We start from the raw sequence: 12,710 nt of genomic DNA on the forward strand, positions 1-12,710 counted from the left end.
ACACTCTTTTTACCGTAAATCTCTCCCGAGCAATCACAATAATTTAATAGACGCACTCTTCCGAGATATGCTAGCTGGCTTCGTTTATTACAGCTCACTTTAGATTGCATCCAAGGCTTCGTTATCCCTAATCCCGCCTTTAAACCCGTAGTTATAGATCCCTCTTATACCTTGGGAGTGATGTTGTTCAACAACTACCTAAATATGCACTCTCTCCTGAGTTATGCACACTAAATAGGCACAGCTAATTGAGGATCCTGTCAATTAACTACAACAAACACGTAATTGAACAAATAGAGATTAAACTAGCAATCTATATTAACATAATCAAGAAGTTCATCCTTCAATAGGTTCCATCAAAACCCTAGACAAAGGATTTAGCTACTCATAACAAAGTAAGAGAAAACTACTAAATTGTTCATAATGTAAAATTGCAAGAAAAATAAAAGAGATAAAGAAACTATAATGTTTTGGGTGATCTCTCACACTTGTTCTTGCCTCCAAAAGTAGTCTAAAAATAAGCTTTTGTTTTTCTTGGGCGAGTTTCTACAACTTATAAGGGTTTTACAAAAGTTTCCCCGAAATTACACTTTGGCCCAAAATTTCCAGGTTCGTGAACAGTTCCCCGCGGTCGCGGCGTGGACCGCGGTCGACCGCGGTGAACACTGCCCATTCTGTTTTTGTGATTTATTCCCCTGCGTTGCACCGCGGTCCACCGCGGTCGCGGTGGACTTTTGTACATGCCATTTTCTTCTGCTCCTTTGTGTTCGGGTACTTCTTGAGTGGGTGTTTTCTTCACATTATCACCTCCAAACACTTCGTGTTGCTTTCTCACATATAATATTCCCTGCGAAACCAAAGAACACTATTTAAAGCATTTTGTTGGCAATTTACCTTATAAAACAACAACAAAGCATGATCAATTAAGGTGTAAATATCAACTATATAGCCTACTATCAACACCCCACACTTAAATTATTGCTAGTCCTCGAGCAATTCACCACACTCCATCAAAATTCCTTCCCTAAGCTTTTCCCTGAACGACTAACACCAGTTGCACCTAGTAGTGAACAACCTTTACCTCAAGAGTCAAACCTTTTGTACCATGCAACACTTGCACTTACTCAAACTACTCTATACAAGAGTCAAGACTTACCTTTCCTTCGTGAATCACATGCCCTCACATCACACAGGAGAGTAGTTCCACATATAATGTTAATTAGAACAAGTAGGAACTAAGATAGACAAAATTTGCTCACTCTCAGAAAGAACATTCACATGCCACAAAGATGCACAACAGGCTTGCCCGTATTGTAGTACTCTACTAATCGAGCCCCACTCAGTCTAAGATCAATAGGACTTTACTTGGTTGTAATGTAGGCTAAGGGACGGGTAGGATATATTTAGATATAGTGACTAGCCTCCCTAAGCACTTTTTAATACACTTACATTAACATTCAAGACCATATTTCTGTCAACCAACCATTCCACCGCTTCTTCTTTTATTCACAACAACCCCATCCAGTAGGTGCAATTATAACAAACCACCACTCATCACCCACTATCTTTATTTCTAACTTTTTTTTCTTCTTTTTTTTTCGTGGTGCTTCTTTTTTTACGCTTCAACATTCTGCACCTTTTCTCTGTTTCAATGGTTCCACTAAAAAAAAACCAAACCACCACCCCACACTTTTGCTTTTGCATATTTCCACTACCATTCTAGTGCTTAGTGGGAGGTAAAAGGGTTCAAACAGCAAGCTATTCAAACAATTGGGTAAGGTTCGCAATGTGATTGCCAAAGAATTAGGCTTATAGGCTCAACGGGGTTAATTAAGATGTATTGCATTCGGGTGGATTTACTTTATATGTCTGGATCAACAAAGAAATGCCTATATCACTTCTCAAACTGAAAGAGACTGCTATTTTGCTTTGCAAACACACAGGGCAAGTTCTAGGCATCAATTATGAAACATGGACACAGTAAAACTCACACACACACGGCACATGACTCACTCCGGATTGGTTTATCAAGACATTTTTTTTGAGTATTCAAGTTAGATACAAACGTACACTTTTAAGGCACTCTAACAGGATTCAACTAATGAAGCTAGGCGTTACACTCTAGTGTCTATTGTGCTCAGGTGTATCAACGCTAAGGGTTTTCCTTTGAATTTAGCTTATAGCCCATTAGTCCTAATTTAAAAACTAAAAAAAATTAAAAAAAAACGAAAAAAAAAAATACCTACACCCGGTTCAAGATAAACCCTTGGAAAAGAACAGTGGCCCAAAGAAAAACCAAGGGGGAGTTACTACACTACCTAAAAATAAAATAAAAAATCTTTTTGGTCTTTACTCTAGACTAACTTCCCTCAAGAAAATTATCTAAAGGATCTGTCATCAGGAAGAGTCTCCATATTCCAATTTTTATTCTCGACTTAGTCCCTCAAGAACCCCGTCGAAAGAGATCCGTCGTCGGGACAAGTCACTTACTATTCTAACTTACCTAGTGAACTATCACTCAAACACCAAAACAATCAAAACAAAACAAGCACACAAAAGCAAACAATCAGTTTTTACAATTACAAACATACAATGAAGTATCCCCACCCCACACTTAAAACGAAGACATGTCCCCATGGCTTCAAAATGTAAAGAACAGTGAGGTAAAGGAACTTCCCTGAGGCTCACTCCTGGTCAGAGACGGTGTCTGGGTTCACATTGCACGTACGACCCAACACTCGCAACCAGCCCAAGAATTTCTTTTTTGACTTCACCTGCCGGTCAGCCACTTCCTCCACACGGTCACTCACATCAGTGACTGAGGTACGCAACCCAGCCATCTCTTGCTCTAAAGCTGCCATGCGAGTGCTTCGGCGTGGCTGTGATGGGCCTGCCTCGTCCCCTCTCGGAGGTGCGGTGACCTCAGCTGCTCCAGCATCATCATCAGACTCATCACTGTCCGGCACCGGCTCTCTCCCCTCGAGTCCAATTTTCTTTGCCCGGAATGGAGCCTTCAGAGGTAATCTCCCATCAACCTGAAGATTCTCAAGGACTTTAGCAATGCGGCACAGTCGGGTGACTAGCGAAGGGAAGTAGTGGCCCTTGATTAGCTCAGGCGATCTAATGAACATTTCATCATGGAGGACTCGGGCGATATCCAAATTTTGGTGTGTCATAAAGCAATAGATCATCGTTGCCCGTGGCCCATTCACATCAGTGGTATTGCTGGATGGTAGCAGGCGGGTGTTGATGATAGTGAGCCAGCACTTTGCCTCCCAATTAAGGGACTGTGAGTGCAGAGTCTTCAGCTTCGTTATCCATTTGAACACTTTGCCCAGGATACAGATTACATCAAGAATTGGTACCCACTCAGTCCTCGGGCGGTGATACATTATGTAATGATCGTCACCCGTGAATGCTGGGAGGCGATACACTCGGCGGATGGCCTCTATAGATGCATTAACCCGGGTGTTGCGCACAGTCACAACCCCATTCTCATTTTCTAGCAAGTTAGCGTAAAACTCTTTCACCAACTGAATATTAGCCTCCACTGGGACCTCGAAGAAGGTGTCCAGCTGACACCTCCTCAACTCATTAAACATGTTTGGGCACTCCATCTCCAATGCAGTCCGATCAATATGAACCTCATGGAGCAACTTCTTAGCTGCTTTCTGATTGTACCTATCCTCCGCTGATTTAGATACAAACCGAGTGCTATCGAATTGAGGTGCACTGACTTGGCTCCTAGCTCGTGAGGAGCCTCCTGGTCCACTAGCGGAGGACCCGGTGTTGCGTCTCTTACGAGATGAACTCATAGTACCTGTCAAAACAAAGATACGCCTATTAGGACGTGCGCAAAATATGTGACTATGGGTGGTTACTCAGACTTCACCACAACCATGTCACAACAACTCCTTATATCTCCATTGAGGCAATATCCCAAACACATTGTGGGCAGGGCAATTATCTTCATATACATGGCCCATGGGAATCAAGAAAACTTCCCCAAATCAAATATGCCACTACACCCACACACCCCACACTTGCTACATTCAATCACCTACCAACAACACCATTCCAAACATTCAGTACACAGCCTCTTCACCAAACATTTGTAAAAAACAAAATTAAACTAGAAAACAAGAAGAAAAAGCTAAACAACAATCCTATCACCAATGCTACATTATAACAACAGTAAACTAGCATAACAACGACAAAATATAAAAAGAAAAGAGAAGGGGGGCACTCATACCTTAGTGGAAGAAGGTGAGGGGTAATGTGAGTGAAGAAGAAGAAGAGGAGAGTATGTGGGGAGAGTTAGGGTTTAGAGGGAGAGAGAGATTGGGGATTTTGGGGAAGGGGTCGGGTGTTTTGGGTTAAGAGTGGGGGGTTTTGGGTTTCAAAAGTAAAAGAAGAAGAAAAGAAAAAGGAAGAAAAATGGGAAAAAAATAAAAAAATAAAAAAAATATATACAATACCTGGTACCCCCGCGCTCGAACGCGGTCCACCGCGGCCGCAGAAGGTTTTTTTAAAAAATTCGAGATAGTGTACTCTAGCTTCACCGCGGTTTACCGCGGCCGCGGTGAGAGTTGTAACCTGAGGCAGAATGACCTCGCTTCACCGCGGTTCACCGCGGTCGCGGTGCTGGCAATATGTTTCTTCTTCTCTTTTTTTTATAGGAAGTTACAAGAACACACTTACAACAACCTTCGTGGGTTTCCTCCCATGCAGCGCCTGATTTAACGTCGCGGCACGACGCAGATAAGCCCATTTAAGGCTCGCTCGACCTCTGAGGTTTCGTCAGATTTGTCTCAGACACTACCCTTGGCTCTTTCATGCCTATGTATAACTTCAATCTCTGCCCATTGACTCTAAATGTGTGAGAGTCTTTCTCCGAGGCAATCTCCATAGCTCCTGAAGGGAAACCTTCTACCACTCGAAATGGACCAGACCATCTAGACTTAACGCTTACCCGGGAACAACCGTAGTCTTGAGTTATAAACGAATACCATGTCCCCAGGTTTNTTTAGGGTTAGAAAATTAAAGAAGAAGAAAGAAGAAAAAAAGAAAAACGGAAAAAAAATTAAAAAAAAAATTTACCCGGTACCCCGCGGTCCACCGCGGCCGCGGTGGGTTTAAAAACTTGAGGCAGAATGTTCACGCCTCACCGCGGTTTATCGCGGTCCACCGCGGTCGAGGTGGAATAAAAAATGTGAGGCAGAATGTTTGCCTTCCACCGCAGTTTACCGCGGTCGCGGTGCTGGCGTTTTTTTTTTTTTTGGGAAGCTACAAGAACACATTTACAACACATTCGTGGGTTGCCTCCCATGCAGCGCCTGATTTAACGTCGCGGCACGACGCAGATAAGCGGATTTAAGGCTCGCTCGATCTCTGAGGTTCCGTCAGATTCATCTCAGACACTTCCTTTGGCTCTTTCATGCCGATGTATAACTTTAATCTCTATCCATTGACTCTAAATGTATGAGACTCTTTTTCCGAGGCAATCTCCACAACTCCTGAAGGGAAAACTTCTACCACTCAAAATGGACCTGACCATCTTGACTTGAGCTTACCAGGGAACAACCGTAGTCTTGAGTTATAGAGCAATACCATATCCCCAGGTTTGAAATGTCGCTCAACGATGTTCTTGTCATGCAACCTCTTCATTCTCTCCTTGTACAGTTTTGTGCTCTCAAAAGCAAGATATCTGAACTCGTCAAGCTCATGCAACTCAGTGACTTTTGTTGTGCCTGCAGCCTCCATATCTAAGTTCAGTTGTTTCAATGCCCACCACGCTTTATGTTCAAGTTCCACTGGCAAGTGGCAGGCCTTTCCAAACACCAACTTATATGGTGACATACCAATTGGTGTTTTAAAAGCAGTTCTATAGGCCCAGAGTGTGTCATCTAGCTTTTTCGCCCAATCAGTTCTTGTGGCGTTCACAGTCTTGGTTAGTACACTCTTTATCTCTCTGTTAGACACTTCAACCTGCCCACTAGTCTGCGGGTGATAAGGGGTGGCCACCTTGTGGCGTACATTATACTTTGCAAGCAACTTCTCGAAGGTTCTATTACAGAAGTGTGTGCTTCCATCACTGATAATTGCTCTTGGTGTCCCAAAGTGGGTGAATATGTTCTTCTTCAAAAATCCCACCACCACTCTTGCATCATTAGTGGGCAACGCTGCAGCTTCTACCCATTTGGACACATAATCCACAGCAACAAGTATGTACTTATTGCCATAGGAGCTGACGAAGGGACCCATAAAGTCAATCCCCCAGACATCAAACACTTCCACCTCTTGAATCGGGTTCATGGGCATCTCATGGAGACGGGAAATGTTCCCAGTCCGCTGACATTCATTGCAGCCCTTCACCCATAGGTGCGCATCTAAAAACACTATTGGCCAAAAGAATCCGGCCTCAAGCACTTTCGCAGCTGTCCTGACCCCTCCAAAGTGTCCTCCATATGCCGATGCGTGACAAGCCTGCAAAACAGAATATTGTTCTATCTCGGGGACACACCTCCGGATCATATTATCAACACATATTCTAAACAGATAAGGCTCATCCCAATAATACACGCGGCAATCACGATAAAACATTTTCTTTTGCACGGATGAAAGGTCATAAGGGACAATACCGCAGGCCAGGTAATTTGAAAAGTCTGCATACCATGGCGTTTCCTCAAGACTAGTAGCAAGCGGTTGCTCGTCTGGAAAGGTTTCCAGAATATCCTCAACCTCAACTGCATTTTCAGCTCCTTCAAGTCGTGACAGATGATCAACGACTTGGTTCTCTGTACCCTTACGGTCACGAATTTCAAGGTCGAATTCTTGCAGTAGCAACACCCAACGAATCAGGTGTGGCTTGGACTCCTTCTTCTCAATCAAATACTTGAGAGCTGCATGATCAGTGTATACAATTACCTTGGAGCCAATCAGATAGGATCTGAACTTGTCGAAAGCAAACACCACCGCCAACATCTCCTTCTCAGTCACAGTATAGTTCAGCTGGGCTCCACTCAGTGTTCTACTAGCATAGTAGATTGGATGCATCAGCTTGTCTTTCCTCTGTCCCAGCACTGCCCCCACTGCGTAGTCACTGGCATCACACATGAGTTCGAATGGCTGCTCCTAGTCGGGGGCAACTATGATAGGTGCTGTGACTAGCCTCTTTTTCAGCTCCTCGAATGCTACCCTGCAATCATCAGAAACAGAAAGGGTGATCTTTTCTAATAACTTACAGAGAGGGTTGGCAATTTTGGAGAAGTCTTTTATGAATCTCCGGTAGAAACCGGCATGCCCGAGGAAGCTTCTGATTGCTTTGACTGAAGTTGGAGGGGGTAGCTTTGCTATCACATCTACTTTAGCACGATCCACCTCAATTCCTTTGCTTGACACCCGGTGCCCCAAGACTATGCCCTCTTGTACCATGAAGTGGCACTTCTCCCAATTCAGAACCAGGTTAGTCTCGATACACCGTTTCAGCACACGAGTTAGATTTATTAGGCACTCATCAAATGAGTTCCCCACCACTGAGAAGTCATCCATGAACACCTCCATTATATCCTCTACCATGTCAGTGAATATGGCCATCATGCACCGTTGGAATGTGGTGGGTGCGTTGCATAGGCCAAAGGGCATCCTCCGAAAGGCATAAATGCCATACGGGCAAGTGAAAGAGGTCTTCTCTCTGTCCTCCGGTGCAATGGAGATCTGATTGTACCCTGAGTACCCATCCAGAAAACAGAAGTGTGACCTCCCTGCCAATCTGTCTAACATCTGATCAATGAAGGGAAGTGGGAAGTGGTCTTTCCGGGTGGCTAGATTTAACTTTCTATAATCCATGCAAATTCTCCATCCCGTGACGGTTCTTGTAGAGATCAATTCATTGTTATCATTCTTAACTACCGTCATGCCACCCTTTTTAGGTACACATTGAACTGGGCTAACCCAGCTGCTGTCAGAGATTGGGAAAATGATTCCCGCATCTAACCACTTGATTACTTCTTTCTTCACCACTTCCTTCATATTGGGGTTCAGCCTTCTTTGGTGTTCCCTGGAAGGTTTGTGTCCCTCTTCCAGTAGAATTTTGTGCATACAGTAGGCGGGGCTGATCCCCTTTATGTCTGCCATGGTCCACCCAATGGCAGTCTTGCACTCCTTAAGTACCTGCAATAGTTGTTGAGCCTGCACATCTAACAAACTAGATGAGATAATAACAGGTAATATGGATTCAGGTCCAAGGAACTCATACCTGAGATGGGCGGAAATGGCTTCAACTCCAGCTTTGGTGGTTCTTCGATAGATGGCTTGGCCGGAGGAGTATCCCTATTTTCCAAGTGTCAAATTCTAGAGTTCTATCCCAGAACCCTCTACCCTCTAATGCCAACACCCATTCCGCTAGATCCTCTCCATTTACCTCATCCAGATTCATCAAACATGCCGCAAGGGGGTCCTCAATAGTCAGCATCTCATCATCAGTCTCTACAATTACATCCACGACATCAATAAGAGAGCAATTGGCGAATTCACTTGGTCGCCTCATAGATTTCTGCACATTGAATGTTATTTCTTCGTCGTTCAGTCTCATCTTGAGCTCCCCAGTCTCACAATCAACTAGAGCTCTCCCCGTGGCCAGGAATGATCTTCCCAAAATTATGGGAATCTCTTCATCCACTTTGCAGTCTAAGATCACAAAATCAGCAGGGAACACAAATTTCCCTACCTGAATCAATATATCATCCAGAATACCAGAAGGTCGTTTGACAGTCCTGTCAGCCAGCTGCAACAACATAGAGGTGTGTCTAGCTCTTCCAATGCCCAGCCTCTTATAAATCGCCAAGGGCATAAGATTAATGTTGGCCCCTAGATCACACAGTGCCTTAGCAAAAGCAAAATTACCAATAGTGCATGGAATTGTAAAGCTCCCTAGGTCAGACAACTTTTGTGCAATTGGTCTAGTCACCACTGCACTACAGGTCTGAGTAAGAGTAACTGTGGCCAAGTCTTGGAAATCAAACTTTCGGGACATCAGGTCCTTCATCATTTTTGCATACCCAGGCATCTCCTTCAAAGCTTCAATCAATGGTATGTTTACCTGGATTTGTTTCAGCATTTCAAAGAACTTCTTGTATTGCTCCTCCTTTTGGTACTTAGCCAGCCTCTGAGGGAAGGGTGCAGGAGGTCTCTTCTTCCCAATCAATTGGGATTGATCTTTATCAGCTGCTACATCAACTACTGGTTCGTGGACTGTTTCAGCTTCTTTCTCGGTCTCACGCTGAGTGCTATTTTCTTCCTGAGCAGGCTGGACTGTCACCTCTGTCAGTTTCGTTGACTCATCCAGCTCAATGGGCACTGGTATGAGTGTCTCAGCCTGTCTATTCTCTCGAGCCCTTTCTTGCTCTGCATCCAGATCTCTGCCATTGCGTAGACTCACTGCCATTAGTTGCTTCGGGCCTTGATCTTTTGGATTTATCTGTGTGTCTGCAGGTAGTGTCCCATGAGGACGATTGTTCAGAGACATCGAAATTTGGCCCACCTGCATTTCAATATTCTTGATCACTGCTTCATGTGCATCTACTCTCTCATTAATTTTAGCATTAGACCCAATAACCTGCTGCATCATTGCTTCAAGTCTAGCAAACCCATCCTCTTGCCTTTCACCATGCTGCTGCTGAGGAGGGTGATACCCCTGCTGTTGATTCTGATTATTATATCCATGTGGCCTTGGGTAAGGAGTCATATTGTTATGAGGTCTCATACCTCCCATGTTCCCAGTGTTGAACTGTGGCTGTGCTGGCCTGTACTGCTGATTCTGCTGGCTCCAATTCTGTCCACCCTGTCTCTGGCCTCCATAATTAGACACATAGTTCTTGTCTTCCGGATAGTGATGATGATCAGGTTCTGTATTCCACTGGTTACCAATTGGCTGATTGATGCAAGATGTGCACAAACCCCCATTGGTAGTGTCCACGATGTGTACCTGTTGCTTCTGCCCGAACTCTTCAACCTTTTTGGTGAGTATACTCATCTGTGTCAGTAAGGTGGCCATATTTTCAGCCATAGAATTAGATGGGTCGAAAGGCACTGAGTGCACCACTGGAGTGATAGGTGCATTCCTGGATGTCCATCCCGAATTCTGTGCCATCTTGTCAAGAAGACTCTGGCCGTCTCTCCATGTTTTGCTCAGAAATGCTCCACCAGCTGAAGCATCAACAATATTCTTCACACTGTCAGAGAACCCCATGTAGAATCGCTACCCCAACATCAGATCTGGAATACCATGGTGCGGACATACAACCATCATTCCTTTAAAACGCTCCCATGTCTCATGTAGTGTCTCCATTGGTTTCTGTTTAAAGCTCAATATTTCATCAATTTGTTGAGCAGTTTTGTTGGGTGGTGGAACTTGTTATGAAATTGCTTGACTAATTCATCCCAAGTTGTTATAGAATTTATGGGAAGTGAGTTTAGCCAGGTCTGGGCAGCTCCTGTCACTGAGAATGGAAACAATAACAGCTTGATTACTTCCGGAGTTACGTTTGGCTGCCTTTGGGTTTTGCCGATAGACAGAAAATTTTTCAAGTGCTGCTGAGGATCTTCGACTTGTGACCCCGAAAATAGTCCCTTGTTCTGCAACAAGCGCAACATGTTATTCGTGATTTGGAATGACTCAGCCTGTATCTGCGGGACTACAATCGCTGTGGACAGATTTTCAGCTGTGGGTTGTGCCCAGTCATAGAGAGCAACTTCTGGCACTATTGGTACAGCTGGTTTTGCCTCGTGATCTCCCATGACTGTTTCGAATTGTGCATTGTTGGTTGTTGGTTGTTTTTCCGGTTGGCCCGATTTAATGCCTTAAAAACTTGCCTTAAATATAGTCTGAGTATTTATGCCCAGAGTCGAACCCACAGGGAATTAACCTATCAATTACCTTCGTCGGACTTACTCAATTCTATGGAATCAACTTCCCAAACGTTGTAAATCACAGTTGATGGTATTACTAATAACTAAGACTAAAATTAAATAGACAGCTGAAAACTAACTTATGCTTGGTTTGTAAACAATTATGAGAAGGTTCTAAGGCTATGATTTTCCCTAACTTATGCTTGGTTTGTAAACAATTATGAGAAGGTTCTAAGGCTATGATTTCCCCTATTGATGGAATCCCTTCCGGTTATGTTTCATATAGATTCACCAAAACATCTCTATCAATCATGAACACTCTTTTTACCGTAAATCTCTCCCGAGTAATCACAATAATTTACTAGACGCACTCTCCCGAGATACGCTAGCTGGCTTCGTTTATTACAGCTCACTTTAGATTGCACCCAAGGCTTCGTTATCCCTAATCCCGCCTTTAAACCCGCAGTTATAGATCCCTCTTATACCTTGGAAGTGATGCTGTTCAACAACTACCTAAATATGCACTCTCTCCCGAGTTATGCACACTAAATAGGCACAGCTAATTGAGGATCTTATCAATTAACTACAACAAATACGTAGTTGAACAAATAGAGATTAAACTGGCAATCTATATTAACATAATCAAGAAGTTCATCCTTCAATAGGTTCTATCAAAACCCTAGACAAAGGATTTAGCTACTCATAACAAAGTAAGAGAAAACTACTAATTGTTCATAATGTAAAATTGCAAGAAAAATAAAAGAGATAAAGAAACTATAATATTTTGGGTGATCTCTCACACTTGTTCTTGCCTCCAAAAGTAGTCTAAAAACAAGCCTTTTTTTTCTTGGGCGAGTTTCTACAGCTTATAAGGGTTTTACAAAAGTTTCCCGATTACACTTTGGCCCCAAATTTCCAAGTTCGTGAACAGTTCCTCGCGGTCGCGGCGTGGACCGCGGTGAACACTGCCCATTCTGTTTTTGTGATTTATTTCCCCGCGTTGCACCGCGATCGCGGTGGACTTTGTACAGGCCATTTTCTTCTGTTCCTTTGTGTTCGGGTACTTCTTGAGTGGGTGTTTTCTTCACATTATCGCCTCCAAACACTTCGTGTTGCTTTCTCACATATAATATTTCCTGCGAAACCAAAGAACACTATTTAAAGCATTTTGTTGGCAATTTACCTTATAAAACAACAACAAAGCATTATCAATTAAGGTGTAAATATCAACTATATAGCCTACTATCACGAAGCGATGACTATTATTCATTAGGCCGTTTTTGATGGCCCCACAAAATTTTAGGAGTTCCGGGGCCTGTCGCCCGAATTCATGAAGATGGCGTAGACATTAAAACTCAAAAAATTGAAGATCGTCCTGAATTCCTGTCTATGACCCTAAAATGACAAAAACGAAGAACAATCATGGCAAAACCATAATTATTGTTCATGAGGTCATTTAACATGCCATAAGTGGTTGTTTGGTTCGAACAAGAATATTCTGGGACTCACATCCTATGACTATAATTGTTTATTTTTCTAGCCATATACACAAATTATATATTAATTATACATAATTATGCATATGTAATACATTAATATGCATATATTATACATTCACCGGCTATAATTAATTTAATTGATAGGGTGAGCGGCTATTTGCCTTAATTCTTCATATTAATTTTGGGGTTTTGACACAGTTAACCACAAAAATAAAACTATTTACCCTTGTCTACCCATTTGTTTTCCTACCCATAAACTAATTACATTTCCTACCCATAGTAGGTTTTGTGGGGAATTTTTTC

The 12,710-nt window shown here is 43.1% G+C and overlaps 1 pseudogene; it reads right to left on the minus strand.

Annotated features, from left to right (window-relative positions):
• LOC109234774 overlaps positions 2,685-12,710 on the minus strand; it is an 88,203-nt pseudogene continuing 78,177 nt past the window's right edge.

This window comes from Nicotiana attenuata, chromosome 11, assembly GCF_001879085.1.
Source record: "Nicotiana attenuata strain UT chromosome 11, NIATTr2, whole genome shotgun sequence".
Taxonomy (NCBI): domain Eukaryota; kingdom Viridiplantae; phylum Streptophyta; class Magnoliopsida; order Solanales; family Solanaceae; genus Nicotiana; species Nicotiana attenuata.